Raw genomic sequence first — 27,565 nt, 5'->3', positions numbered from 1 at the left:
CATCGTCCTCTCCATCAGCTTCTGCTGTCAGTGTTCTGTGTACAGATGAGCTGCTGGCTACAGGCTCAGCCTCTGTGCTTTCATCACTTTGGCTTTGATGAAGCTGTGATGACTCTGGCTTTTCATCATCATTTTCACTCTTCACAGGGACGGCAGTGAAACCAAACTTGGTGAGATCTGCCTCCTCCAGCTGCTGAAGCTGATGTCCTTGCTGACTTATCCACAGCTTGTCTTCTTCTTTAATGTCCTTCTGGTAAACACTCAGATTCCATTCCTGGTGTTCAGGGAGAGGTTCCTCTTTAATCACCACTAATGGCTGCATGTCTGCAAAGAAACAATTTAACAATAAATGTCAGAACAACACTAATTAAAATTAAGAAGCAGAGTGGCGAGTTTGACCTGATGACATTAAGTTGGATGGCAATGGAAATGATAAAGTAGAAATGGACATCAGGATTTGTTTTACATTTCACACATACTTTAGCTGGACTCCAACATAATGTCAAAATTAATGAAATATGACATGAACACATTTACAGTGACATTACAACTCATTAAAAAATACATAAGCTAACTATTGTAATTAATATTTTATAATGTTGCTGATTTTAAACACAATGTTAATGGACTTCACTTCAACAGCACTTTTTACCATCTGATAAATGTGCTCAAAGAGCTTAACAGTGATGTCTCATGCAAATCTTCACACATGAAGTGGAGCAATTTGGTGTTTAACATCCTTTGTGAGTTTCAAATCTGACAGGGAAATGAGGATCCTCTGCTCTGACATCTGTGGCTTTAAACTGTAGACCAGGGGTGGCCAAGTTCAGTCCTCGAGAGCCACCTTCCTGACACTCTTAGTTGTCTCCCTACTCCAATACACCTGAATCCAATGAAAGAGTTGTTAGCAGACTTTTAATGAGCCTTTCATTGGATTCAGGTGTGTTGGAGCAGGGAGACAACTAAGAGTGTCAGGAAGGTGGCTCTTGAGGACCAAACTTGGCCACCCCTGCTGTAGACCCTGGTTTCCTAAATTGTGGAGACTGAGGGGATGTGCAAAAGAAAATTTATGATTGTGTTCACAAAAATATAATATAATGAAGGCAAAGCCTTTGACTGAGCAGCATTTTTCTCTATGGAAAATTACTGAAGTTGTTCAACTGAAATACTGTAAAAATTTGAAGATTCAATTGGCAATATTATTTAAATCATTTTTTCAGGGGCTGATGATTTCATAAAAAAAAGTGATGTTTACACAACAGATATTTATTTTCCTGACTTATGTGACACGATAACATGTATTAAATTGAATAATAAATATACTGAGAGATATTTAATGACTATCAGAAAACATTTTAATTCAATGAAAGTAGATACCTATGCTATGTACAATGTAGAAATATTCATTACAGCAACTAATTAGTAACAGTTCATACTTTATTTTATATATATATATATATAATTCTTTCTTCAAGATTTGTAATCAATGTCACAACAATATATATTATTTATGCCCAATTCACAATTTTGATTACAAATGACTAATTACCACTGAGCTCTTTAAGAAGCTGATCCATTAGATAGTCAAATTCCATCTGCTTCAATTACATTTATGACTTTCTGAAGAATACTGCACAGGGTATAAGTCTACCACCTATTTTTTCCCTCTTATTTTATTTTGTGGACGTTAGCCTCCTGACATATGCTCCAGTCCAGCTGGTGGCAGTAATGCTCTGTAAAAGCTGGTTGTCAACCGCTATTAAATGTGAAGAAGAAAGTCAGATTCGGGCTGATTCTTTTCCAAACAACTTTGTTGATCGAAGTTATACAGTTACAGCGGTAATGCAGCTCGCTTAGTGTATTCCTATGCCAGCCTTTTGCTGGTGTCCAGCGTAACGACATAATGCTGTTTCACTGCGTTAGCAGGAAAAATTCCTCCCATTATGCTTCTTGTGTACTTCCTGTGTATTTTGTTTTAACTTCCTGTTTGTGGTGATGAAAGTGTACTTGCAGTTTGCGGTCATGATGAAAACTGAGTCGGATGAACTACGACACTCACTCACACTTGTACGTCAGCATCCTCGTGCTGCATATATATATTTTTTTTTTCTCCACACATGGAAGTCCAGAACAAGGTGGTACAGTTGCAGTTATCAAACGTTTTTTCAAAGAACAAGATTCTGCTTTGGATGACTTTTATGAGTTCACCACTAAAAAACACTGCAAAGTATAACACCAAACACACACACACACACACACAAAAAAAAAAATCCATGATGTAGTATTTGTGTGTAGCAGTATGTTTTGTTAAGATAGCCATGTCACAATTATTCAACACCAATATAATTTTGTTCTTTTTAAAGCTGTTTGGCAGTTTTTATAGCCAAAAGTGGAGCTAAAACATAATTAAGTCTTTGGGAACTCTTCAATGATCCTTCATTTGCTTCAGCTGTGATGCAAATATAAACCCCACCCATGAAGGTTCTCAAGGTGAGTTTCAATCATAGAAAAGACAAAGGAGCGTCCACAAAATCTGACTGAGGAGATTATTTCATCACACCTGAAGGGCCTTGGGCTGAAGAAGACTTCCAAAAAAAATATATATATATATATATTTCAAGAGACATCAGTGGGAGCATTATAAGGAATTTAAAACTTATGGAACAGCGGCAAACCTGCCTGGTTGTGGAAGAAAGCACATAATTTCATCAAGGACTCTTAGCAACTTAGTCAGGACAACTAAGAGAAGCCCCAGTGTGACTGCAGGACACCTACAGGATGATCTGATGAAGGCTGGTACAAGTGATTCAGTGGCAACTATAAGACATAAGCCTGGGTCCCACCGAATAATAAGCCATGAATAATGAGCCACGCATGGGTGTGTCAGCGATTATTCGAAGAATGACCCATGTTTTCATCTATCCCTTATCTGTTATGAAGGTGCCTCTATGTGCCTCTCTGTACCCCGCATGTGCCACGTAGCAGCCTCTAGTGAGCCACGACCGACCGGTCATTAGAGCCTCGAATGGCTCGCATCAGCCACACTAAGCCACGTAGCACCGTGATAGCGCCATGATAACACAATGTTGGCGCATGTTCAGGCATGATGGGTTTGGTCCAAACCTCAGTCCTCCCACACCTGGTCCCTTTAAAATGTGGGTTTTCAATTCACAGATTCACAGCAGCACCGGTAATGCACCAGACCAGCTAGAACCGAACCAAGGGCTCCTGGACAGCCACTTCTGTGCTCCTCGCTGGCTTTATTTTTTCCCCTGACTTTAAACACAGTCATTTTCACACCGTGATCCCACTTTAAACTTTGTGTTCATTCATTTATTGCTGCAAAATCACTCTTTTGCGCGCACGCTGCTGTTCTCCATTTCTGGACAGCCGCCTCTGTACTCCTTCTCACTGGCTTCCTTTCTATCCGTGGCTTGCTGGCTTTAATTTTTCTCTGGCTTTAAAGAGTCATGACTGTTGTGAAAAGTGTGATGACACGGACCCCAAACAGGGGGCGTAAATGAACGGTCAATGGAAATACGAAGTAACAATTTTAATGTTGTGAAATGTGCACAACGGATACAGATACAATTCAATACTACGGTCAATTATAAAGTTGGTGTCGTGTGGGCAGACTCGAGGATAGGAGACGCCCGTCCAGAGAAGAGTCGGGACCCACACGATTTCCACCGCCAATGGATCTGGTCGCCAAGTCCTGAGTCCCCAGGTGGCCACCGTCTCCAGCTGTCAGATCAGGTACTGCTGGCAGGAAACAGAAACAGTCAAGAGTGGGTGTGAGTGCACACACCCAGTAAAACAGTCAGCTGATTATTCCTGGTGGAGAGAGAAAACACTACCTCCTTATCTTACTACTTCCTCCGGTTATCCGTGAAGACTCCACTACACAAGTGTTAGAGTGAAGACTGGAGAACACCAACTCTTACCACTCCCTCCAACTTGGCTGTCAGTGGAGAAGCTGCAAACTCAGAAGATGCAATCGCTACCAGCACAGATGTGAAAGACGTCACAACTTAACTTTGCTGAATAATATGGCTGAGTGTCTACCTGAACGGTTTAGACGATTTCTCGGCAGAGGTGTGGTGTCTTCTCCAGGCTTTTATGGGTGAGGCATGATGAGTAGATGAGTGACAGCTGTCAAAGTTCCTGGTGCTCCTGGCGGGGACTGTGCCCTCTGGTGCCTGAAGCCCGCCTTCAGGCAGGGCGCCCTCTGGCGTTGGGCCAGCAGTACCTCCTCTTCGGGCAGCCCACACAACACATGACCCCACTTTAAACTTTGTGTTTGTCCGCTTCTTTCTGCAAAATTGCTCTTTTGCGCCCTGTGCCATTCTGCATACACAATGAGGTGGCCACTTTAATTATATACACCTGTGGATCACTTTCAAAAAAAAAAAAAAAAAAAAAATATATATATATATATATATATATATATATATGTATTTCTTTATTTCTTCCGCAGCTAAAAAAATATATTTCATCCTAAATGTGCACTTTTTTTCTGACAGAATTAAGAAGATAGATTGTACGTGGTTCTGTGAAAGTTGTTGCTTAATGTTCCCATTCTCTTCACTTAATGATGGAGTTTGAAAGACATCTTGATAATTATGATAGTTTTGCTGTTAATGAGACTTTGTTATTCAATCCATTTGAACTAGATCGAGATGATGTTACTCATAGATTACAATCTGATCCAGATATGAATTATTTTTCTAATGCAAATAACTAATTCATGTGATTATTATGACGAACTCAAATTCAGACATGTTCTACAATCTTATCCTAATTCTTATAAAACATTTTCAGTCTTACATTTAAATATTCGTAGTCTTCCTAAAAATTATGAGAATTTGACACATTTTATATCCTCTTTGAATCATGAATTTTCTGTAACTGCCCTTATAGAAACATGGCTGACTGAGCAGTGCAAAGACACTGGCTTGTATGAATTGCCACTTTATAACTCTACTCACTTTGTTAGACAACAAAGGTCTGGAGGAGGAGTTTCAGTATTTGTACATAAAAATCTGGATTTCAAGGTGCGATCTGATCTTATGAACTCAAGTGAATCTGATTTAGAATCAATTTTCATAGAAATATTGTCTGATAGAACAAAAAACTTATCATTAGTTGTATTTATAGACCACCAAATACAGATGTTGTAAATTTCAACCAGTGTTTTTCAAATATTCTGGAATTCATTAACAGAGAGGATAAAATCTGTCAAATTCTTGGTGACTTTAATATAAATTTGTTCAACAGGGAAACTCATTGTGCAACAAATGATTTCTTAAATAATCTTCATGCAAATTACTTTTTCCCCTCAATTACCAAACCAACAAGAGGTACAGAATATTCTGCTACATTAATAGATAATATTTTATTTAATAACTTAAATTACGCAATGAAATCTGGAATATTGTTTACGGATATTTCAGATCATTTTCCAATATTTCAAATTGTGGAATTAGAAAATTGTTATATGCCAAAAAAGAAGTCTACTACTTATTATAGAAATGTCAATACTACTAATAAAATGAAATTTAAGAGACTAATTGAGAACATATCCTTTGAAAAATATATGTATGGAAACCGATCCCAATTTAGCCTATCAGGTCTTCATGTACATGTTTAATGAAGCTTACAAAAAATAATTTCCAATCATTAAATTATCTGGTGATACGTCCAGAAAGCAAAACCCATGGTTTTCTAAGGGACTACAAAAATCCTTATTCAGAAAAAATAAGTTGAATAAAAAATATTTATCATCTCCTTCACCTTTAAATTTATCAACTTATAAAATCTATAAAAACAAATACACTACTCTTGTTAGGGCTGCAAAGAAGAAATACTTCAGTGACAATTTTCAAAAATCAAACAATATTAAAGGCACCTGGAAAATAATCAATGAATTACTTAAAAAGAAAACATGTTTATCAAAATATTCGTCAACTTTTTCAGATGGATCTAGAAGTTTTTCTGATCCTTTTGATATCGCTTGCAAGTTTAATAATTTCTTTTCAAATGTTGGTGCTTCTCTTGCAAAGAAAATTGACTCCACAAATATAAATCCTGTTGATTACATTAAAGGTTCATTTCCTTTTATGGATGAATTTGAACCCACAAATTCCAATGAGGTTTGTGAAATCATTGCTGGTCTGTGTCCATCTGCAGCTGGCCATGATGGAATAAGTACATCTGTTGTTGAATCTGTTATATGTGAAATTTCTGAACCACTTACACATATTTTTTCTTTGAATTTGAAAACGGGCATAGTACTTTCTGATTTAAAGATCGCTAAAATCATACCTCTGTTTAAAAAGGTGATTCTGCATCTTTTCAAATTATAGCCCTATCTCATTCTTGCCATGTTTTTCAAATATCTTGGAGAAACTTGTTTATAAGAGATTAAATAATTATTTGCTTAAGAACTCAATTTTATATAATTATCAATATGGTTTTCGGAAAAAATCATTCAACTTATATGGCTTTGATCGAATTATTGGATAGAATTCATTTAGCTTTGGAAAATAATGAGTTTGGTATTGGTGTGTTTTTAGATCTTTCAAAAGCATTTGATACGGTAAATCATGTAATTTTGCTTTCAAAGTTAAACAAATATGGATTTAAGGCAACTGTACACACACGTGGCTTAGTAATTATTAATCTGAAAGAAAACGGTATGTTTCTCTAAACCTGGACTCGGATATCAATTGTATCAAGTGTGGAGTACCTCAAGATTCAATTCTGGGACCGTTATTGTTCATAATATATATTAATGATTTTGCATCTGTTTCTACCACTACTTCCCTTTGTTGTTCGCTGATGATGCTACTCTTTATTTCCAGCAAAGATATTGATAGTTTGGTTAGTACTTTAAATGATGATCTTTTTAATTATTCAACCTGGTTCAAAGCCAACAGATTATCGTTAAATATAAAAAGTCAAATTTTATGTAATTTGCTGGCAATAAAAAAATGTAATCATGGTGTAATGAAAATTTGCATTGATAATGAAATAATATCAAGGGTCTCATCTATATGTTTTTTGGGTGTGTGGATAGATGAGAAACTGTCTTGGAGAGAACATATTGATCATGTTTGTAAAAAAATACCCGTCAATAGGAATCATAAGCAAAATAAGATATTGAATACATCACAAATGTCTCTTAACATTATATTATAGTTTCATTTATCCACATTTAAGTTATTGTGATATTGTGTGGGGAAGAACCTTTGCAACCTATATAAACAAAATATTTTTTCTACAAAAAATCTGTTCGAATTGCTACTCGTTCGAAACGTTGTGCTCCAAGTACACCTTTTTTTTTTTTTTTTTTTTTTTTTAATATACATTGCAGCTCTTAAATATTTTCCATATAAATATTTTCTTGACTTGTACGTTTGTTTTCAGAGCTCTGTATGATATTAAGTGGCCTTCCTTCAATAAATATTATTTTGTGCATAACCATCAAATTCATAATTATCCGACCAGGCAGGCTCCATATTTGCATTTACCTTTGCACAGAGCGACTCATTATCAGCATCAGATCAGATATCATGGTGTTAAATCTTGGAATGATAATGTACATCTTGTGAATCCATCTATCACTTTATATATGTATAAAAGTTCTCTAAACGCGAAGATCCTGCAGGAGTACTTACAATGATTTGTTTTAATCTGGAAAAAATTGTGTAATTCTTTTGTATTCTGTTATGTTTGCTTTGTTTGGGAGTGGACTCTTTATAAGCCTTTTGGCTTCCACCACTCCCTTGCATTTTATTTATATTGTATTTTTTTTTCCTCTCTCCATCTCTCTTTGGTTGTTTTATGTATAAATTATTTTGTGTTTTATTTTGTGCTAAATCAACAAATCAAATCAAATCAAGCTCACAAGTCACTGTGATACAACATATAACTTTGTGTTATGTCTTAAAAATTGGTCTTTTGTGCGCTCTCTTTTTGTGTGGCTGCACAGCTCTGCTCTTAACAGCTTCACTGGAGTCATTTTTTCCGCGGCTTTAAACACATCCACTTTCACGCAGTCATCCAAATTTTAACTTTGTGTTTGTCCAATATTGACTGAAAAATTACTCTTTCGTGAGCTGGCATTCTACCTAAATGCTCCTTTGGAGCATGATGAGTCACTGCGTCAGTGCGCACACATAGTGGAGCTCATGTGATCCATTAACAAGACATTAAATCAACTAGAGACATACTTTTACAGCTAGGAACTGTTTTATCAAGCTATAAAAACATTAAAAATAGTTACCTTAAGCTGTTCAAAATACATTCCACACTGCGCAGGAAAGAGGAAAAAAAAAGCATCCAGATGAAACAATCCTCTGTGATTCCAGAAGCGATTAGAGGTGTTTTCAGCATCCAAGGTTTGGCAGAAAATGATTAATCTGCTACAAAATAATTATTTTATACACAACGTCCAGCTCACAGAGCAGGTGGAATTGTGTGTGCAAGAGGGCAGCCACTCCAAAAATAGCCTCTCAGGTCCTGTGTAGCTGCCAGGCGCACAGATAATGGGCTTTTAGCAGATTCGTAAGCACCACACAAATGCCTCTAAGTCATTGCAGTAAGTCGTACACAAACTGTGCCATGCAGTTGTTGCTAAATTTTGAACTTGAAATTAGCGCCACACTCAGAGAGGAGCCTCATTAACTGAAGATAATGTCTGTAAGAGCCACGAAACTCCCACGATAGTTGAAGAAACCCTCTTGTAGCAAAGAAAACATGCTGCATGGCTCATTATTCAGCCTTCATTATTCGGTGGGACCCAGGCTACACACTGAATAAACAAGGACTTCACAGCTGGATTCCAAGATGCACTCCACTTCTGACCACAAGGAACATCAAAAGTCAACTAGAATGTTTGTGTGTGTGTGTGTGTATATATATATATATATATATATATATATATATATATATAAAATTTACCTCAAAAACTGTTTACCTTGCCTTGTCTGGTGTAATTTTATTTTTTTTTTTTCAGCACAACCCCACCTGTGTGACTTTACAGTTTTTCTTTCATTCTGATATACTGCACTAAAACAGTGACTACGTTTACATGCAATAACCCTTTCATAACCGGAATATTAGCAATAACCCGGTTGCGCACGGCCATGTAAACAGACGCAAAAACCCGAATAAAACCCCTGGGTTACTCCTTTTCTAACCCGAATATCAGGTCATATAAACATGCATTGGGATATCCCCATAGAAAGGAACATTATTTTGTGTTCTGCACATGTCCTATCTGCAAGGAATCTTGGTCTTTTGAGTAAGGCAACTTCTTGTATGCGGTGCGCGCAGCCCACCGGACACCACAGAAGCAGAGATAAACAGTGCATTGTGTTCTGCGTCCTTATCAGGCGGGCCGGTCGCGGCACCAGTCGGCATCACCATGGTTGCTCTGCCTCCGATGCGCTTACTGAGTCTGTGGGCTCGGTAAACGCCGCAGTGGGACACTCACACCGCCCCTCTCTGCTGTGTGGAGCTGTGCCAACTGTGGCAACAGGTCCAGAGACTACGCTCGCTGTTTTGATGCAGAGGCAACCCACAAGGATAGATTTCTTGCGGGAAAAAATCCACAGCGCCGCAGGGTCTCGGTATACCGCAGCCGCAGAGCTCCATGGCCATGACTTGGCTTCTTTGCAGGTCCCGCATCCGTACCCCCGGAGGCAGTGAGCGAAGGGACAGCATGCGCATTGTGTTCTGCGTGTGTCTATTTATAATCTTCTCATCCAGAAGAAAAAGAGAGTGTTTACACAGGAGAGAAAAGTGAGAAAATGTTAATGCCTGTTTGAGAAAAGTGTATAAAGTGTGTAGTGAGGGGTTTTACACGAAGCAGGATTTGCACGAACACCAGACCAAATCAAGCACCGGTGGAAGACGTGCGTCGCTATTTAGATGGGGATATTCCAAATGATACCAATGACCATGTATACACGAGTAACTGTCTGCTTAAGCATGTAAACGGGTTATTCCGAATGATTAGGGCAGGGATGTACATCTGGAGCTGGTCCCCGGGCGCCAAAAAGGCGACCTCTGCTCCTAACTGGCAATTAGGATGGGTAAAATGCAGTAAACACATTTCATTGTGCAGGGAACATGTTCCTATGTGCATATGACAATAAACTCCTTTTGAATCCTTTGAATCCAGAAACTGGAATATTGTTCTTAACCCGAATATTAACGGCATGTAAACGTAGTCAGTGAGTCTTGAGTTTTCCACCAAGGGTAATGCCCCTCTCTCCTGCTGCAGCTGAGGGAGTCGTATTTCATTCCATCCCTCTCGCTCCTGCAGCTGAATCAGAAAACGAGTAATTTCTGCTGCGGCCGTCCGCAAAACACGCAGCGAATATGATAATATCATCCCCAAAAAACTTGCATAAATTATTAATCATAATTCAAGTTATACTTGGCCTAATAACAAAATTTAAAAAGTGGTGTGGAGGTTGAAGTCTCCACTTTCAACATGCATTCAAACAGACACTCAGAGTGGAGCAGATTTTTTGCTATGTCTGCTAAATTAGATCATGTGACTTGACGCGAGGGCACATCATTCGACTCCAGAGGGTGAAGAGGTCAAAATATCACATTCTGTTTCCTATTATAAGTTCTATGAACCATGCAAATGTTTTTTCTTTTGTTTTTGTTTGTTTTTTTGGTGGGGATTGGCAGCCAATCAGAGAAGAGAGGCAAGTGATGTCACTGGCTTGTCTCTATCTGGCTGCTAATTGAAATCACTGTGTTTCTGTGTAAATATAACATGTTTCTCACACTAACACTTCTAAAACTGAAAATGCTATTTTTGTAACCTGATAACTCTGGAGCGATTTACAAGACATCTCATGGATGTCAGTATGAAGGCGCATTACACATGGCAGAGCTCGCTCCCAATCTGCTGCGTTTCTCTGTAAATCCAACATGTTTATCATATATTATGTAAAAGCTCACTAGAAATATGTTTTTGTACCCTGATAACACCTCTGGAGTGATTTACAAGACATCTCGCAGATGTCAGTGTGCACGCCTAATGCTGCGTTTACACATAACGACAGCCCGTCACAAATGTCAAGTAGTATACATTCTTGGCAGCTGATCACAAATGTGATGATTCGGGGCAGAGGCATCAGGTCTCAGGAACTACTGTAACCTGTTACCACACGTTACAATAAATGGCACATGTTGCTGGAGAATTATCAGGAACCATTACGCACGGTCAAGAATGTTCCTCGTTGTTGCACGCCATCGCGTGTAACAGCGCATTGTTAAGTTCTGTCACGTTGTGAATGAGGCGAATTGTCTCCACACACACACCCATATACATCCCACTGTCAGCTGCTGAACAATTCAGACCGCTCCAATTTTCCTCAACAGCCACAGCAGAACTTTGTTACTGCATGCTTCGTTGGGCTCTGTGCCATGGAGTGGTGCAGAGAGGAGGAGGAGATGGCGAGAGCCAGATGTGTGGCTTCATGCGGCTCGCGTCTCACTCATTTTCCCAAACATCATGCACATGCAGCAGGTGGAACACCTGCAGGAACACGCTGAGGAGCATTGGAACAAGACTTTTGGTGTCACTGTCCTCCTTCAGCATATTGCAGCAATGAAACTGAATGTAGCGCAGCAAGGTTTAATTGTGCACACGTCAGAAAAGAACGCTGTCATGCTCTATTAAGGATCATTACTAATCAAGATGGTTCAACACCCTCAGTTGCAACCTCCACGACATGAGGTGAAATGAAGGTGGTGCGTGACATTTGTGGAAGATTTTTTGACAGCCAAAAACATGCTCCACGAAAATCATGAATATCACGCACCAACACGTGCTATTAAGAAACCTATTCAGATGCATTAAGTCACATTAAGAATGTCAGGAATGTGCCAAGAATGACGCAAATATGACAATCGTAATGCATCTTGCCTATGTGTAAACGCACCTTAACACACACATGGTCAAAGGTAAGCGACCCTCCACACATGGAGCAAATTTGGTGAGACTGCACATTCAGTGCGCACGAAACAGGAATCGTATGCAAACTGTGTAATGTCGTAGCTGCCTCTAACGCCTCGTACACCTGTTGCTACGACTATTTGCGCACACCAGTGACTGAAAGACAGAGTGTGTGCTGTGCGAGCCCATCGAACCCCTTCACGGCAGGTGTCAGCAAAATTCCAACTGATATGCACGAACATCTAACACTGCTCGCATGGCACTTAGAAAATATGTGGCCAGTCGCACTCTTGGCACGACAACAGTCTGCAAACAACCACTGTCGTTTTGGCAGTGAAATTTGCCTAAATGCCCCACGAGTGTTGTGTGTGCGCTAAAAACTGACAGGAGGCTATGACAGAAGCGGCTGCGGAGAGCTGTCATTCTGGACATCCCAGCTGGGCAGTACTCTGTTTGGACAGACATGTACTAACAACTGACCACTGTGATGTGCATGTGTTTGCTGTCATCAAGTGGACAAAATAAAAACATATATCACTGTGGTGACAGGCTGCAGCTCCTGCACACACGGACAGGCTGCCCCCAGGTTGAAACGGATCGTCAGATCATAACACACAGCAGGCGATCTCACTGTCACGTCACCCACTTGAGCTCTGTTCCACATGACGCGGTGTCCTGCGGTGCGCCATCCACAAGACACGCGTGTCGGCATGACACGCACCTCCGGCCGGCTGGAGACTCACCAGCAGATGTGGACATGAATGAGACAAGCAAACTGCTTCTCTTTCATGTCATTTCATGACAGTATATCAGTGACCATGGGTCATCTACAGAGGAACAGATGGATCATACTTGTATTGCCCGCTTGATAAGAGGTATTTAATACAATGTGATGTTTGTATATTGTGCAGTGGCGTCCAAATGATTCCAGAAATGCCTGAGAGGGTGCAGGATTTCTTTGCAGCCACTGACTCCAGCAGGTGATTTCACCGATGAACTCATCCCACCTGCTCAAAGGGATGTTAATCAGTGAAATCACCTGCTGAAGTCAGTGGCTACAAGGAAAATCTGCACTCTCTCAGCCTTTTCTGGAATAGGTAGGAGACCACTGATTTAGTGCGTCATTTTTATTTTTAAATACATCCAAATGCTTCCCAATGTGAGGGAGTTTTCAGCATCTTTTACAAGACAGTGATGGTAGCTCAGTTGGTAAAGTGTCAGGTTGGCAATCAGTCAAGTGCAGCTATGAATCTCTTGGTGGGGTGCTTTTTTTTTTTTTTCACTTCTCCCCCACATAAGAGGCGCGATGTGGTCCCACAGGTGCCAGCTGGTTTTTATTTTTATTTCTTCCTGATCGAAAGACACTAGCGCATACACGAACTCTCGCACCGGGATCGTGCACGCCTGCCCGTTGGCGAGATGTTTCATGGTGCGCTAATTTCAAACTGTTTCGCGCTGTTTCGCCGTAATCGATCAAACTTCGCACTGTGTGTGAAGGGGCCCTAACTTGCGCTCTTTTCAAAAAGCTGATGTATGCGCACAAGCACGCTCTCCTGCAGACACCCTTAATCCAAAAATAAAATATTGTTTATGATTGGTTGATTGAGTTTATTCTGCAACATTAATATAAACATGAGAGTGGCTATACGCCAAACCACTGAGTCAATAAAGTAAATTCACGAGCATATACGCCCAACCACAACCGACCAATGAGCGCGCTTGTAAGCTCACTTCAGGTTTCAATGCGGGAGGGAAAAAAGGCGGATATTTTCTTGCCAGCCCGCAGCCCGTGGAAGAGCTGTGATTTAAAGTGGTTCTGTTTGGCTCATCACACCCAGGGAACAGTGTCAAACTAACCATCTTACAGCCAACAAGCAGGATTTTGTTCAAAAACTGTTTCGTCGTTAACAGGCTTCCGTTCAAAATGCTTATGAAGTTTGTCTGTTTTCATCCATTGCGGTGTTTTTGCAGTAATTAAAGACAGTGCCGTTAAATGTCAAACATACGCCGTAATAGAGCCTTAAAAAGTGGTGTAAAAAACGTAGTTTAGATGCACAAAACATGTCAAATACATGATCATGGTTGGGCGAATAAGATAAGATATTATATTTATCTGCCCAACGGCTGTGCATGTAACGTTCAATGTATGACTTATCTGCCCAAACGGTTGGGCGAATAAGGTAAGACACATTTATTTGACCAACGGTTGGGCATATAGCCTTTGCCTATAAACATACAGAAGTGAATATATCAGTTATACAATGATAACATGATGTATTGCTAAGCGGGACATTAAATAACCTACAAGGATCTCACACAAAGTCATCCAAATCACCAGTTTCATCTCCTGTTGTCTTTCCGCAGATTTAGACTCATTTTGTTTGGCTGCAGTTCGGCGCCACTAAAAAGCATGTTTGTTTTTTTTTTGTTGTTTGTTTGTTTTGACAGCTTTACGGACATTTTCGCCCATTTACGGTAGTCCTTTTTAAGCAATACATATAACATGTGCCATCAAAACAGACCGGCTCATCGCAAAACACTTTGGCAGAAAGTTTAAAATGCATAAATACGTAAAAATGTGCAGTTCTCACCTGCCTAAAGTATGGCTGAATGTGGTCATTTACAGGGTGGAATATGTGGCTGATCAGGTGTGCACAATTTTAGAGGGCCATTTATAAAGAACATTGTTTGCAGGTGTGTGTATATGCATGGTTTTTATAAACCTGATTTTTTTCAAACACCATCTCCAGCTTTCCTGATCATGAGTCCTAGGCTCTGTTTTATAAAGGAAACACTTTGTCCTTCAATGTGTTCTAATGTCAAATCAGAGCTTTTATATCATGAAATATTTACGATTTTCTAAATTTTTTCATAAAATCATTCTCATCCAGCTGCACAAGTATTCGCAAAATTACTGGTTGAACACCTGATTAGGAAACTATTTGACAGTCATAACAACCTGTTATGGGGTAAACGTAATAGAATGTTTAGTGAACAAACCTGCTTTGTACAAGCAAACTCGAGGATTAAAAACAGCTTCAAGAACTTTCCATCCTTTGATCTCTTCTTTTAAACGATGAATTTCTTCTTCATAGTCTGCAATCAATCCTTCTAACAGCTCAAATATTTCTTCATCAGCAGCTGTCAGCCGTGGTTTCAGCCTGTCCCTCAGCTGTTGGGCTTTGGACATGTTTGTAGAAAGCCTTTAAAGACACAAAAAGAGTTAATGACCAAGTGAATTGATGAATCAGTGAACTGTCAGGGAGAGAACAAGTGCAGACACTGACTGAGGTGAAGAGTCGTTGAGGAGAAACCAGGAATGACTGAAAACAGGCCAATTTAATCATCTGATCACAAAGTCTGTGGGGAGATGGAATGAGGACAGCAGGTTTACAACAGCTGTCTTAAAGTGGAACTGGTTGGTTGCTAAGACGACACCGTGTGCTTGCTCCAAGATGCTGTTTTTAAGCTAAAAATAGCATGTGGACATCACATACTTTTAGAGCTATCAAGGTTTTTAAAAAAGAATTTCGTGGTAGGTCTGTGTCACAGAGCTACGTCAGACAGAGAGGTGGCAAGAAAGACTGTGAAAAAAGATAAAAGAAACGTAAATGTAATCTTGTGCCCTCAGGAAACATGGTAAGAATTTTTATCTACCTGGAAAAGCTGTGGGTCATTCCATGTGAAATCAGGTGCTTCCCAGGTCACCGACTGATTCTCATGATTTTTTTTGCAAGTATCTACATACGTCTGATGAACACATGCAAAATATTTCTGCTTAATTCCAAGTAGTTTTGTTTTTAGATATACCTTCTTTAATAAGGGTACCCACAATCCTATTTTTCACTTGCGAACACATTTTGAGCTTTTTTTTTTTTCATTTTTAAAAAGCATTATCTCAGCTAAAAATGCAGATATAAAGCTCAAATTTGGAATGCACCCTATTTGGGCACCCCAGATACAGTAGTCGATTTCAAAAATTGGATACAGAGCTAATTTTTCATTCTGTAGCATCACAAAAATGGCAATTTGTTCACTCTTGCAAAAAATTACAAAATTACAAAGAGCTGTACTAAAGAAGGGATTCAATGGATAAGCTTCATATTGCAGAATACATATATCTGGGGTACTCGTTATGTGTGTAAAACACTGTGGTCATAACTTGAAGGGTTTTTGAATTATTTACTTTTGAAAATCGAACATGATCACAGAATGTCAAAAATAGGCCTCCAGTCTCTTTATGATTTGACCATGTGGGCAAGTGCTCAGCCACCTCATAATTTTTTTTTTTTTTTTTGGAGAGCATATTGATATACCAACTTTGTCAAAAAAAATTTAATATAGCTCAAATACCTTCATAGAGAAAAAAAAAATTGCAAAGTAGGGTACCATAACATGGCTCGAACCAATTGTGAACCTGTATTTGCATATTCAGAAAGCAAAATATCAGCTCTGAATGGTAGATCAACTTTGAAAGACAGATTACTGAACTTTTTCTTTCATGGCATCATAAAACTAGCAATTCAGTCATCAACGCAATTTTGTTACAAAGTTTTGAAGAGCTGTACTCTGAGTAAATTGAGAGATAATTTTGATATTTCAGAATTTACTTTTGCAAAGTAAATTTTCCCGACAAACACCCTCAAAAACAACGGCTGCACTGAAGGACCGATAAGGGAATCATTAAGCAAAAAGACATGCGCATTTCCAGACTGTGAAAAGACTTATTGTTTGGGGTACTTTACCGTTAACCCTGAAGTACTATAGGCTCTCCCATGCATGCGCACTCGTAACTGTGAGATGGCTTATACTGAGCAGGGCGAGGATGTTGACAGATGTGTGTGAGTGAGTTCGTAGTCCATCCAACTCAGTTTCCGCCATGATCACAAGCCGTAAGTATGCTTTCGTTACCACAAACAGGAAGTACACAAGAAGCATGATGGGTGTAGATGGTAATTTTTTTAAATTCAAGGTCAGCCAAATCTCCATTCAATTTGGAAAATAAAGAAGTAAAGTCTTAAGGAAACAAGAACTTAAACTAATACAAAATTTGGACAATTATTGTAAAAGAACCCCAATGTTTGACTCAGACAATGCTGCCTTCATAAATCTTAAATTCAAGCTGGATGAAATGAACGCTAGGAAAGCTAAAGGAACTTTCATTAGATCAAGAGCCAAATGAATCGAAGAAGGTGAGAGAAACACAGCTTATTTCTGGGGTATGGAAAGGAGAAGACAGGAGAGGAATCTGATCAACACTCTCATGATCAATGGAGTGGGATGCATGGACCCAAAAGTCATTTCTGATGAGGTTTACCAATTTTATAAGTCTTTACACTCCTTCGACCTCCATTAGTGACTCTTCTATTCTGAACAGCATGAAGCACAACATTCCATCCATTTCCCTGGACTTTAAGAATGTGTGTGACTCTGACTTTGAATTGTTTGAACCGGATGATGCAGTTAAACAACTCTCTTAAGGAAAATCTCCTGGCCAGGATGGCCTCTCCTCAGACTTTTATTAACACTTTTGGGAAGACATAAAAGACCTTTTTCCTTTGCTATACAGGAATATATCAAAAACAAATCCCTGATGACCACAATGAAACAAAGTCTCATCAAAAGTGGTAAGGACAAACAAAATATTTGAACAACATAAGACCAGTAACACTGCTCAACGTAGACTATAAATTGTTTGCTCATGTCATTGCTAATAGGCTCAAAAAAGGTGTCTAACAGATTATCAGCGAATCTCAATCTAGCTTTCTCAGAAGTCGCTCTATCCATAATAATATAAGGCTAGTACTAGATTTATTAGATTATCGTGACAAAATTGACGAGGGTTTCATTTTTTTCTTGGACTTTTGCAAGGCTTTTGACCGTGTGGAACATTGGCTTATTTGGGATACCTTACATCACTTTGGGTTTGGGGCTTCTTTTTGTGAAATAATTCAAATGTTATACAGTGACATTAATAGTTCTGTTTTGTTCATTTTGGTACCTGTAAACATTTTTCTCTGGGCCCCTCCCCAATCAGACCGGGAGTGACATGTTTAGCCGCATGTTCTCCTTGAATTGCTGGCTGTCTGAGTGGTGTCCAAAAAATGAGGTGGGCTTCATAGATAATTGGCAAAGCTTCTGGGGAAAACCTGGTCTTGTTAGGAGAGACGGCATCCATCCCACTTTGGATGGAGCAGCTCTCATTTCTAGAAATCTGGCCAATTTTCTTAAATCCTCCAAACCGTGACTATCCAGGGTTGGGACCAGGAAGCAGAGTTGTAGTCTTACACACCTCTCTGCAGCTTCTCTCCCCCTGCCATCCCCTCATTACCCCATCCCGTAGAGACGGTGCCTGCTCCCAGACTACCAATAACCAGCAAAAATCTATTTAAGCATAAAAATTCAAAAAGAAAAAATAATATAGCACCTTCAACTGCACCACAGACTAAAACAGTTAAATGTGGTCTATTAAACATTAGGTCTCTCTCTTCTAAGTCCCTGTTGGTAAATGATATAATAATTGATCAACATATTGATTTATTCTGCCTTACAGAAACCTGGTTACAGCAGGATGAATATGTTAGTTTAAATGAGTCAACACCCCCGAGTCACACTAACTGTCAGAATGCTCGTAGCACGGGCCGGGACGGAGGATTAGCAGCAATCTTACATTCCAGCTTATTAATTAATCAAAAACCCAGACAGAGCTTTAATTCATTTGAAAGCTTGACTCTTAGTCTTGTCCATCCAAATTGGAAGTCCCAAAAACCAGTTTTATTTGTTATTATCTATAGTCCACCTGGTCGTTACTGTGAGTTTCTCTGTGAATTTTCAGACCTTTTGTCTGACTTAGTGCTTAGCTCAGATAAGATAATTATAGTGGGCGATTTTAACATCCACACAGATGCTGAGAATGACAGCCTCAACACTGCATTTAATCTATTATTAGACTCTATTGGCTTTGCTCAAAAAGTAAATGAGTCCACCCACCACTTTAATCATATCTTAGATCTTGTTCTGACTTATGGTATGGAAATAGAAGACTTAACAGTATTCCCTGAAAACTCCCTTCTGTCTGATCATTTCTTAATAACATTTACATTTACTCTGATGGACTACCCAGCAGTGGGGAATAAGTTTCATTACACTAGAAGTCTTTCAGAAAGCGCTGTAACTAGGTTTAAGGATATGATTCCTTCTTGATGTTCTCTAATGCCATATACCAACACAGTGCAGAGTAGCTACCTAAACTCTGTAAGTGAGATAGAGTATCTCGTCAATAGTTTTACATCCTCATTGAAGACAACTTTGGATGCTGTAGCTCCTCTAAAAAAGAGAGCTTTAAATCAGAAGTGCCTGACTCCGTGGTATAACTCGTAAACTCGTAGCTTAAAGCAGATAACCCGTAAGTTGGAGAGGAAATGGCATCTCACTAATTTAGAAGATCTTCACTTAGCCTGGAAAAAGAGTCTGTTGCTCTATAAAAAAGCCCTCCGTAAAGCTAGGACATCTTTCTACTCATCACTAATTGAAGAAAATAAGAACAACCCCAGGTTTCTTTTCAGCACTGTAGCCAGGCTGACAAAGAGTCAGAGCTCTATTGAGCTGAGTATTCCATTAACTTTAACTAGTAATGACTTCATGACTTTCTTTGCTAACAAAATTTTAACTATTAGAGAAAAAATTACTCATAACCATCCCAAAGACGTATCGTTATCTTTGGCTGCTTTCAGTGATGCCGGTATTTGGTTAGACTCTTTCTCTCCGATTGTTCTGTCTGAGTTAGTTTCATTAGTTACTTCATCCAAACCATCAACATGTTTATTAGACCCCATTCCTACCAGGCTGCTCAAGGAAGCCCTACCATTATTTAATGCTTTGATCTTAAATATGATCAATCTATCTTTGTTAGTTGGCTATGTACCACAGGCTTTTAAGGTGGCAGTAATTAAACCATTACTTAAAAAGCCATCACTTGACCCAGCTATCTTAGCTAATTATAGGCCAATCTCCAACCTTCCTTTTCTCTCAAAAATTCTTGAAAGGGTAGTTGTAAAACAGCTAACTGATCATCTGCAGAGGAATGGTCTATTTGAAGAGTTTCAGTCAGGTTTTAGAATTCATCATAGTACAGAAACAGCATTAGTGAAGGTTACAAATGATCTTCTTATGGCCTCGGACAGTGGACTCATCTCTGTGTTTGTTCTGTTAGACCTCAGTGCTGCTTTTGATACTGTTGACCATAAAATTTTATTACAGAGATTAGAGCATGCCATAGGTATTAAAGGCACTGCGCTGCGGTGGTTTGAATCATATTTGTCTAATAGATTACAATTTGTTCATGTAAATGGGGAATCTTCTTCACAGACTAAAGTTAATTATGGAGTTCCTCAAGGTTCTGTGCTAGGACCAACTTTATTCACTTTATACATGCTTCCCTTAGGCAGTATTATTAGACGGTATTGCTTAAATTTTCATTGTTACGCAGATGATACCCAGCTTTATCTATCCATGAAGCCAGAGGACACACACCAATTAGCTAAACTGCAGGATTGTCTTACAGACATAAAGACATGGATGACCTCTAATTTCCTGCTTTTAAACTCAGATAAAACTGAAGTTATTGTACTTGGCCCCACAAATCTTAGAAACATGGTGTCTAACCAGATCCTTACTCTGGATGGCATTACCCTGACCTCTAGTAATACTGTGAGAAATCTTGGAGTCATTTTTGATCAGGATATGTCATTCAAAGCGCATATTAAACAAATATGTAGGACTGCTTTTTGCATTTACGCAATATCTCTAAAATCAGAAAGATCTTGTCTCAGAGTGATGCTGAAAAACTAATTCATGCATTTATTTCCTCTAGGCTGGACTATTGTAATTCATTATTATCAGGTTGTCCTAAAAGTTCCCTAAAAAGCCTTCAGTTAATTCAAAATGCTGCAGCTAGAGTACTGACGGGGACTAGAAGGAGAGAGCATATCTCACCCATATTGGCCTCTCTTCATTGTTTTCCTGTTAATTCTAGAATAGAATTTAAAATTCTTCTTCTTACTTATAAGGTTTTGAATAATCAGGTCCCATCTTATCTTAGGGACCTCGTAGTACCATATCACCCCAATAGAGCGCTTCGCTCTTAAACTGCAGGCTTACTTGTAGTTCCTAGGGTTTGTAAGAGTAGAATGGGAGGCAGAGCCTTCAGCTTTCAGGCTCCTCTCCTGTGGAACCAGCTCCCAATTCAGATCAGGGAGACAGACACCCTCTCTACTTTTAAGATTAGGCTTAAAACTTTCCTTTTTGCTAAAGCTTATAGTTAGGGCTGGATCAGGTGACCCTGAACCATCCCTTAGTTATGCTGCTATAGACGTAGACTGCTGGGGGGTTCCCATGATGCACTGTTTCTTTCTCTTTTTGCTCTGTATGCACCACTCTGCATTTAATCATTAGTGATCGATCTCTGCTCCCCTCCACAGCATGTCTTTTTCCTGGTTCTCTCCCTCAGCCCCAACCAGTCCCAGCAGAGGACTGCCCCTCCCTGGGCCTGGTTCTGCTGGAGGTTTCTTCCTGTTAAGGGGGAGTTTTTCCTTCCCACTGTAGCCAAGTGCTTGCTCACAGGGGGTCGTTTTGACCGTTGGGGTTTTACATAATTATTGTATGGCCTTGCCTTACAATATAAAGCGCCTTGGGGCAACTGTTTGTTGTGATTTGGCGCTATATAAAAAAAATTGATTGATTGATTGATTGATTGATTGATTGATTGATTTTGGTGTGAAAAGGGGCATCCGACAAGGCTGCCCGGCATTACCTTTATTGTTATTATGGTTGCTGAAATCTTAAGCATTATGGTAAAAAATTGTGAAGAGTTAAAATAAATGAGCTACAAGTCAGCTCATGGATGACACTACTCTTTTCCTTAAAAATGAAGCACAAATACCAATAGCTCTTAAATAGTAACACGCTTTTCAGAAGCATCTGGTCTTTATTTAAACATAGATAAATGTGAATTAATACCCATCCACAATTGCCCACAGACAATACTATATAGCATACCAGTTAAAAATCAAGTTAAATATTTAGGAATTAATAAAAAAAAAAAAAAAAATCAAGAACAAAGAGTAAAAAACAATTTTGGTAACACTATTAAAAATAGTAAAGCTATTTTAAACACATGGCTACAGAGAGATCTCTCCATTTTCAGTAAACTGTTGCTCACATATTTTCAAAATATTCCACAGTGTGTGATTAAACAAATCAAAACAATTTCAATCTCATCTGGAAAAACCGACATCATTATATATGGAAGAATGATATTGTGAAATCTCTTGAGGAAGGTGGGCTTTAATGCGACTGATTTTGACCCTATGAATGGGGCCCTAAAATGGAGGTGGCTACAAAATTTTTTGACATATAGATTATTTATAGGGATGGGTATTGATAAGATTGTGTCTATCAATACTACAAGTATTATCAATTCCGCTTATCGATCCGATTCCTTATCGATTCCCTTATCGATACCTCTTGTGAATTTTCTGTGTGCTAAAAGTACGCTTTACAGGTTTTCTATGTCAACAACATTTTATTGAGTCTTAAAGTAAATAAATGTGAAATTGGTGACTGGATCCTTAATCTCTGGACATAATAAACTCTACATGGGACATAAATAGAAATAATCAAAATCTGTAGTTATTGTCAAAAGCATTTCCTTTCAGACATTATTGGCATGAATGTCTTTCCATACATCTGAGCTGAGCTCTTGCAGCTGGCTGCGCTGCACGTCAGGATGTAATTCATAAAGAATGCAGGATGTCTTATTTTGGGAGGAAAATACCGTTTTAGTCTATTGTAATTTATTGTCTGTATTACAACGTTTGGAAAGAGGTGTCATTTTATTTAAAGCAGCAATTCGTTTTGAAGTTATTAATTCTGACCGGACTCTGTCTCGGCAGAGACCTGCGCAGTGTTTGGAGCTGTGCCAACAGAACGAAGGACAATTCTCGTTTCTTGACTGCAACAAGACAAGACTCCCAGTTAGTTACTTTAATCCACACAAAAGTGAATCACAATTAACATAATTTAATGGCTTTGAGAAGGGTTAAGAAGCGGACTTTCCACTTCTGAAGAGGAGCAAGTCAAAGAACCACTGAGCCAGCAGATCAAAGCATTGCTTCATTGATTCACACTTCAAACTGGAGTCGCGCTGCAGAAACGGTTGATTACAGACCCGCTGCAGGGTCTGTAATCAACGTAGAGGAATGATCATTTTCCCGACAGACACTCTCAAAAACAACAGCTGCTCTGAAGGACTGATAATGGAATCCTTAAGCAAAAAGACTATTGATAATGGTGGATTGAATCATTTCTTAACGATACCCGAAAAGAACCGATTCTCGATACCCAACCCTAATTCTTTATGGTTTAATCTCCCATCCAAAATATTCTCAAATGTAGGCGGCAATCCAATTTGTTTTACAGTGCGATTTCGAATCATCCAAATTACCCAAACAACTGTCCAAATTTCATGAACAAGTTTTACAGTAGTGGAAATTAATGTATAAAAATAACTTCACCCTTCATGATACACCAATATGGAACAATAGATATATCCTTATGGCCGATACTGCATTTAATGGATGTGAGAGGGAACTTTCTCAACTTTGCAGTTTACCCATAAATACAACATTGTTTGCACGGTTCAACAGTTTAATGTTATTAATGCAATCCCACAAGCTCTTATCTGCACTTTGAGAGGTGCCCTTTTATATACACACATTGTTCCTTCTTTGCACTCTCTATTAATCTAAAACTGCCCCCTTGTGAACAAAAAATGTAATAAATTTCTTAGAACTTCCCTCACCAATTAATTTTTTCCCTTATCTCTGAGAAGAAAGAATTTATTAGAAGGATTCAGTAGTGAAGATGTTAGAAGCATTAGATGCAATAATGTTAAATTTCCGATCCCACCCAAGGCCAAAAAAGTTCACTTTAAGATTAACAACATTTATCCCTGTAAAGATTTTTCACATTCCAAATTCAATGCTGACAATGAATGTATTTTTTTGTAACAATAATACAGAAACATAAGAACCTCTCTTTTTCACCTGTATTTTTACAAAAATTTTCTGGGACAGTTTTTGTTCATGGGCTAAACATTATAACTTGGGTATCCTGTCTTTGAATTATACAGACGTAAAATCTGGTGAATACAAGAAAAAATAATTTACAATTAATAACCTGCTTATCATGGTAATTCTTTTTACGTAAATGTAAGTTTGGAATAACAAACCTGCCTTTATTGTTTTTTTGTTTGTTTTTTTGAAAGAAGTTGCTTCCTTTAAGGACTCTTTAAAGGAGACCTGCATTGAAAAAAATGCAGTCAGATTTTTTGAACAAAAAATGACTTACATTTACACATGAGATCCTTCTGAATTCAACAGAGAAATCTTCATTTGAAAATGACAAATTTACAGCTAACATTTAGCCCTCCGCAAATTGTCCTTCTCATCATGGACGCTGCCGAGACGTCACGGACAAGACCCTCTCCCAGCATGCATTGCGCCAATTGTAATTAGTGGATTTATGTCAGTTTGCATCACTTACCCTTTTGTCTTATACGGAAGGATGGACGGTTTTTTAAAACTTCATATTGTCTTGTGGTACGTTTGATGAGTATACATTTATTTTTATTTTTGCCTGAAAATTATTTCGGGGGACTTTTTCATACGCCCGTTTGATTGAGTGGTGTCACAATGAAAATCTACTGTCTTTCGCCTCCGGTACCATCGCGGGATATGGAGGCGAGACCCGCAAAGAATCCCAGTCATTAAAAATATATAAACCTCTCTCAGCGTCCATGGAGCTCTGGGGCTCCGATTGCCGAGACGTGCGGTGCTGTGGATTTTACTGCAAGAAGTCTGTCCTTGCAGCAACAGGTGTACCGGCCGCTTCGCATTAAAACAGCGAGCGTAAGCTCAGGACTTGTGCCAAGTGTGCTGCAGCTCCATTCAGTAGACAGACAGGTGATGCCGGTGTTGTGCGCTGAATCTGGCACAACACCGGCTGCAAAGCAGATACGGGCGGTGTGAGTGGCCCGCGTCGGCGGTTAACAAGCCCGCAGACTTAATAAGCGCAGCGGAGGCAGAGAGTGGGAGAGGAAGAACGGTGCCCGCTGTCGATGTCGTTGCTGATCTGAGCACACAGATCTGTATCTCACATTCATTGCAGCTTACTTTTGGATGTTGAAACCAGGACGTGTATAAGTAACATTACTAACAGATAAAATCAATTTCAATGCGGGATCGGACTGAAGGCGGGAACGCGTCGTCTTGTTCCTGACGTCATGGAAATGATACGGCTGTACAAACTGTTTTCACAGAGGGCTAAATTTTAGCTGCAAATTTGTCATTTTTAAACGAAGATTTCTCAGCTGAATTACAAATTTGGGCTTACAGATTTACTTTACTGCATTCACAAGGGTCTTAAAAATACATATCAGCTATTTCTTTCTGAAATCTGACCACATTTATTTCAATGCAGGTCTACTTTAAAAATCTGTAAAACTAAGAAGGCGTTATGGCTTCATGACAACATGGTAGATTTGTCTTTTACCCTGGGGGCACCTTAATGTTGTTGGCTGTTTTTGCATTGTTTCTTTTTGTTTTTACAAAGGAAGTGGCTATTTGCACGGCCGCCATGTCCATAACTCTCATTTGGCTATTTGCATGGCAAGATTCTGGTGGTAAAACTTGGAAGTACTTGTATAAACAATTGTAGCGGGATGAAGGTCCAGGGTCCTGATTGAAAAGACGTTCCCGCTAGCTTGGCTAATGGGGAATTCCCCTTTGGCCGACCTTGTAGAGGAATGGTCTTTAGTGCGAGCCGTCCGGGTTCGATCCCACCGCCGTCCCAGCCACGAAGGTCCTACGGTCACACAAACATACTGCGTTAAATGAGAGTTATGGACATGGCCACCGTTCAAATAGGGTCAGCCTTTTGCCACCAGAGTCATGCGAATAGTGAAAAGAGTTATGGACACGGCCGAAAAAAAAAAAAAAAATCGAAAAATATTAAAGGAGTTATGACATCTTGAATGCAGTATGTTTGTTTATACAAGTTTTGCCACCAGAGTCTTGCAGTGCGAATAGTGAAATGAGAGTTATGGACACGGCCGAATAATAATAATAATAATAACAAAAATCAAAATCGAAAAATATTAAAGGAGTTATGACATCTTGAATGCAGTATGGTTGTTTATACAAGTAGTTCCAAGATTTGCCACCAGAGACTTGACGCGCGAATATACGTACCACAGTCTTGCCGTGCGAATAGCCAAATGAGAATTATGGACACGGACGCCGTGCGAATAGCCACGGCCTTTTACAAATGGCTGCTCAGATTAATGTTAATGTCTTGCAAGTCTGTAAACTGATGGGAGAAACCGAGGTGCATGATGGGAGAACGCCGTTACCTGGTTACCGCTGTTGCCGCGGTGGTCGTCCCGTTGTGGATACAAGCGAAAGACTGGCGTAGGAATACACTGAGTGAGCCGCATTACGGCTTCCATCAAAGTAGTTCGGAAAAATTACTTAATATATTCCGTTTGCGGACTAATTAAAGGCAGGAAACGTGTAGAAATGGCGTTAACTGGTTACAGCTTTCGCTGCATTTGTGAGCGCAAAGCTCCTCACACCGAACACCAGAGAAAGGCTGGCGTAGGAATACACTGAGTGAGCCGCATTACTGCCGTAACTTCGATCAACAAAGTCGCTCTCCGCTCTGAGTTGAAAGAAAAAAAACTATCAGAATCTTTCATTATATAATCCAGTTATTTTTGTGTCCTGTAGATGCTGATTCATTAAGAAATGTATGGTTTATGTATGGTAAAGGCTTCGTGTTTCTAAAACGCTCCGTTTGCTCGGTGAGAGCGAGGGGTGGGAGAGAGAAAGAGAGCAGGAGGAAGGGGGTTTCACTCATTTTCACAATGAAAAGTTTTCATTGGAACTGTTTAGAAACTACAAACTGTTTATAAGCCTCATTGTAACAGTAAAGTCGGGAAAAAGTTTTGGTAACTGCAATTTAATACGTTATAACGTGTTGTCAGTACCACATAAGTCAGGAGAATAAATATCTTATTGTGTAAAGATCACTTTTTTAATTAAATCGTCAACCCCTGAAGAAAATTATGAAAATACTGTCCAATTGAATCTTCAATTTTTACAATAGGCTATTTCAATCAAACAAAAAACGCTGCTCGATCAAAGGCTTTGCCTTCATTGTATTAGTCACTCTCGCAAATTTACAAGTGCTGCTACAATGGCACCAAAAGCTACAGTAGAGTAAAATAAATGTACAACTATTTATTTTAGGCCTCCTGTCGGTGTTTAGACACACCAAAGGTGTTGGTTTCAAATAAAATTTAATGGACAAACCTGCTCTGGATCAGCGACCTTCAGGCTTGAAAACAGTATCCACCACTTTGTCTAGTTTCTTCTCTTCTTTAAATCCAATCGTTTCTTCTTGCTGCTGTGCGATCTCTTTGTTTCTAACAACTCAAATATCTCGGAATTAGCAGCAGTT

At 39.2% G+C, this 27,565-nt stretch overlaps 1 long non-coding RNA gene across 1 annotated transcript; it reads right to left on the bottom strand.

Moving 5' to 3' along the window:
- Positions 1-305: 305 nt before the first annotated feature.
- On the bottom strand, positions 306-27,565 carry LOC117507612. Its single transcript, XR_004559791.1, has 3 exons — positions 27,418-27,565; positions 14,987-15,189; positions 306-324 (listed from the first exon to the last, which is right to left on the bottom strand). It is a non-coding gene; the product is annotated as an uncharacterized LOC117507612 (long non-coding RNA).

This window comes from Thalassophryne amazonica, chromosome 3 (assembly GCF_902500255.1).
Source record: "Thalassophryne amazonica chromosome 3, fThaAma1.1, whole genome shotgun sequence".
Lineage (NCBI taxonomy): Eukaryota > Metazoa > Chordata > Actinopteri > Batrachoidiformes > Batrachoididae > Thalassophryne > Thalassophryne amazonica.
The sequence above is the reverse complement of the archived record's forward strand: the minus strand, read 5'-3'. Positions and strand labels throughout refer to the sequence as shown.